This window comes from Lampetra planeri, chromosome 31, assembly GCF_965212315.1.
Source record: "Lampetra planeri chromosome 31, kcLamPlan1.2.h2, whole genome shotgun sequence".
In the NCBI taxonomy this organism is placed as follows: Eukaryota; Metazoa; Chordata; class Hyperoartia; order Petromyzontiformes; family Petromyzontidae; genus Lampetra; species Lampetra planeri.
The window spans coordinates 8,188,792-8,193,862 of NC_136137.1; positions in this window are offsets into that span (position 1 = coordinate 8,188,792).

The following is a 5,071-nucleotide window of genomic DNA, read 5'->3' on the forward strand; positions in this document are numbered from 1 at the left end:
GGGGACCTGTGCAGATGCGTGGGGCAGGGGGGGGTTGGGTTAGTGGGGCACTATCGATAAAAACAACACATGGACAGCGGCACAGAGAGAGAGACACGGAGAGAAACGAATGCATCGGAAGAGACCCACAGCGAGGCATTGATCTGCACCCTCCCACGTGTTCACCCACCCCGGCCAAGTGACAGAGTCGCCACACCCCTCCCCACCGCCACCTCACCTGGCTTCATCATTGCATCACCCAAAGTTTCAAAACTGGATAAAAGACTGGACACGGTGAGACGCAGGCAGATAAGAGAGATATGCAAACACAGACGCCCCAGCCATAGAGAGAGAGAGAGACGTCGGAGCTATGCGGATCAAGGTGCAAGAAGGAAAGAGAAAGAGATACAGAGACAGAGAGAAATATGCAAAAAACGACACAACAGAGGCAGTGAGTGGCACGGCGGACATGTGAACAGGGCACAGACGCACAGTCACAGAGACAGACACCGTGAGATAGAGAGACGCAGCGGAACGGGCACAAAGAGGCAAAAGTCGTCGGCACAGACATTAACAGAGGGCACATGGGGCAAGAAGTCGCACATCAGGCTCAATAGCAACCCAAAAGCACGAACACACACGCACTATAGAGACAGACACCCACGCGTGTTCCCGTGCCGTCGCCCGATGGTGTCACCTGCAGGGTGGTTGGGCGCAGGACGGCGCTTCGACGCCAACCCTTAAGCGAGCCATGGAACTTGCTCGGAACCAGGGTGAGCCAGTTTTGTGCCTTTGTCTCGCAGAACGCGGCAGCCATTGCCCCCTAGCGTTTGCTCCAGGAGTATCCCCAGCGGGATATTTCTAGCGGGGTATTTATTGGGGGGTATTGTAGCGGGGTATTCTAGCGGGGTATTTATAGGGGGGTATTTCTAGCGGGGTATTCTAGCGGGGTATTCCTAGCGGGGTATTTATAGGGGGGTATTCTAGCGGGGTATTCTAGCGGGGTATTTATAGGGGGGTATTCTAGCGGGGTATTCTAGCGGGGAATTCTAGCGGGGTATCTCTAGCGGGGTATTAATAGGGGGTATTCTAGCAGGGTATCCCTAGTGGGCTATCCCTAGCGGGGTATCCAGTGTATCCCCAGCAGGGAATCCGGGAGTGTTCGTAGAAGAGATGCTACTCGACTGCCTTGGGTCGTTGTAGTTGCCGCCCCCCCTGCCTTGTCATGTACTCTGCCGAGTACTGCCTATGACCAAACAACCACGAATACCCTCTCTCTCTCTCATTCATTAGTATGCAGTAACTAACAGCGCATGTTTACCCAGGAAAGCCTCACCGAGCCTCGTGACTCTTTCTTTTTTTCTTCAGTAGGGCCCTGCCGTATCTTTTTCGTCGCGGCGCGTATTTTTGCGGGGCATTTTTTTTCCGTTCAACTTTGGATCCGGGACGCCGACGCACGGTGGCCTTACTCCCTGCGAGCGACGTCGCGGGGCTCTTCAGCGTCCACCGCGAATCGGTGGCGTGTAGCGTGTCGATAACAACCCCGCCAGTATTTACCGGGGTGGACGTTGGATGCGCTCTCGGGTTGCGCCGCGTGTTGCGCCGCGTGATGACCGACGGACCTGTTGGGACCCCCCACGCGTCGGGAGTTTATTCACAAACTTTAAAGAAGCTCAATTCCTGAAGATGCTCCCCAGCGCACAAAACCGAAACGTCGGACACCGCGCCGAACAAAAATCGCGGCGCGACCCGAAAGACCGCGTCGGAGAGCGATAAAACACAGCTCGCGAAAACTTACGCAGGCAGCATCCCAGTTTTGAATGCGTCACGTTGGGCTAACGTTGCGTGCTTTCTGGAATCCTGAACTTGCCCGATCGTGTCCGGTCTCGCAAGCTAAGCAGGTTGAGTGGAGCGCGGCTGGTACTTGGATGGGAGATCTTTAGTAGGAATGGTAGGTGTTGTAGTGGGCTTGGGCTGCAAGGTAACCAGGAGATGACAGTCCAGCAAAGCAATATTGAATATATATCTGTGCGGAGCTTTTGAATTTTACCACCTTGTAAGCAATAGTGCATTGGTTTTCTTTTTTTCGGATGCTCCACTTGCTGCCTTCGTGTCACTCGTGAAAGGAATTGGCCAAACATTCCAATACGGAACCCTTTCCCGGGTAAGTGAAGGGCATGATTACAATTGCTATAGATAACCTGTGCATGCGCACTGGTGTGCATTGGCCGACCCCTGCTGTAAAACGGTGTGACTAAATAAACCAGTAGGCAATTTGCCTCCTTACAAGCGTCGTCTCTCCACGTTCGCACCTCCCGATGAGCACGGTCGGCTACGTACGGCGCGAAAGAAGTTGAACGTGCGTACATCGCGCGGCCGAAACCTGGATACGAACCCAGGTTCCAAGCGGCGCCCGACCTCCGATCCGGCGAGAACCCTCGTCTGATGAACCCGTACCTCAACGCCAAAGTCCATTTCACTCGAAGAAGCACACGGGCGCGAAAGACGGTGTTTATAAGTACGTTTTGTAGTTTACTTTCCATGTTACATAATACAAATCGCTAAATCGCAAAATACAATTACAAACACGTGAGACGATACAAAACTCATGGCACAGCCAGCGGCAGCACGGCGAGCGGGGGGGGGAGGGGGGAGAGGGGATGGGGGAGAAGGGATGGGGAGAGGGGATGGGGGAGAGGGGATGGGGGAGAGGGGATGGGGGAGAGGGGATGGGGGAGAGGGGATGGGGGGGGCGAGGAGGGGACCGGGGCACACGAGGAGACACGAAATGCGCTCGGTGGCAGGTACCCGCACAGCCTGACCAGCGGCGCCCTTCACATTTTCAACCCAAAGCGACAGCGGTTGGAGAACCAGCGACGGTCTCCGTGTGCTGTTACCGAGCGGAGGGGGGGGGAGCGCTGCAAGGGGGGAACACTTTGCGAGAGATTGCTACATTTGCGCCGTTTTATTGACCAACGCGTCGAAGTGGAGAGAGTGGCCCACTAAAACCCGGGGAGTCGGCAAGCGAAATAAGGAGAGCCATTTGATTCCAATCCGGCAATAACAACAACGACGACGACGACGCAACTCAATGTTTCAAGAGCCGCAATGCAATGTGAACACGAGACGGCGGGTTCCTTGATACGTAACGTCACGAAGCAGTCCTCGAAGAGAGTTTGCCGACCCCGCCCGCACCAGACAGACGTGAGGGTCAGAATCGTCACTGGGCAATTACACCGAGTGTAACGTGGTGGACTGATACAGGCCCCTGAAATTGGCGGATGCCTTAAATCTTCACCAAGAGCCACTATAATTGTCCCGACAGTTCGCCTTGATGAGACGTTGTCACGAGAGGTGGCGAGGGGGGGTTGAACAAAAGTTGGCAAAAAACGCACAAACGTTTGCCCGGACGAAGCTTTGCGCCATTCCATTTTTGTTGTTGTTGTTTGTCGTGGCTCGGATTCTGAACGGATCGTTCTCGACTTGCATCGCAATGCGTTCGGAAACGTGGACGTCGTCGGGTTGGAGATGACCCGGCCTAGGGGCAGCGCCATTCGTCGCTCGCCACAGAGGTTCACACGGTTCGATTCCAGCGGCCAACCCTGATGAATGCTGCGGGTATAACAACCATAATACTTCTCCTACCAATAATAACACTACTCGCTGTCTGCTTCAACTTGCAGTGGACGTGAAAGATTCCCCTGGCATCACTCGCAAGCGGAGGCCCCATTGTGTTGCTGGTGTCACGATCCAAATTTGCCAAATTTGAAAAATGACCCACAAAAGCAGTCAATTCTATTTGGGACTCTACACAGCAATCATTGCCCCCGAATGCGAAAACTTGGCAGGACCTCACTGGAAGAGAGCTGTGAGACTCGGTGAAACTTTCCTGGGTAAACAGTCGTAAATATAATACTAAAGCATTTTTTGATCAAACGAACCCTCGCTTTTGTCGATAATTTCCAAATGAAACTTGCACTATACAAATTCCATTGACATTCATTCCCATACAGTATACCGATATCATTCCTATGTGTACATTATAATATCTCTGAAGCTAAATGTCGACACACTAACCTCCCAGTTCATGTCAGCGAGACGTCTAAGGTTTACAGATCGATTTGAATGATAGAAAAACGGTGAGCGCCTTGAACGGACCGCAATAAACGTTCATGATCTTTTCACCGATTCAGGTTGAGGGGTCCAAACGTAGCGCTTCTGATTGTCGTTTTGCCCCGCAGCCTCAACGCTCACAGGTCCAGCGAACGTTCAGAGCTGCTTCGTGGAGGCCATTCCCATTACGGAGACGATGACAGCTCAATGGTTCATAGGCCATGACAACGCATCATCATTCATGAGCTCGATAATGAACACTCGAGAAGCCAGACAGTGTGCTGTAAGCGTTAACAACGAAATGCGGCCACATATCAAAAAGGCACACGGTGTGATGGAGAGGTTGGGCACACGGCTTGGAGGTGGAGCACGTTAGCCAAAACTAGTTTTAGCTCTACCCCTCTAAGCCAAAGCAACTAACCAACCAGCCACTGGTACAACCATCCAAACCCTGACACTAACCCTGACTTCATCACAACTAAAGTGAGGCCCGCTTTCCATATTTTATACGCCTTCACAGTTGCGGCTGATACTCGCGCCCCACGTTGAACTTCCTTCGCACCGTACGTAGCCAAGCGTGCTGACCGTAGGTGCGGCCATTCGACTGTGGCAGCCAACCGAGACATCTCCATCCCCAAAAGGCAAGGGCAAAGATCCCCCGTGTAGCCTACACGGGCTGCTGGGGCAAGTGCTGTTTGCGAGCAGTACCGATGAAGGCTTGCGCGGCACACGAGGGGGTGGGTGGGTGGGCCAGCACCACGCCCGGCCGCCTTTGAGTCAACCTCGGGGAGGCCCGTGACCGGTTCAGATCATGCCTCACCGGAGTTGGCTGTGAGCGGGAATCAAACTCGGGTCGCCAGGTTTCGTAGCGCAGCGCGCTAACAGATGCACTATCACTCCCCACTATCACTCACCATCACAGACGCACTCATCACACACACAAACACGGTGCCCATTTATCACCCCCCCCCCGCCCACT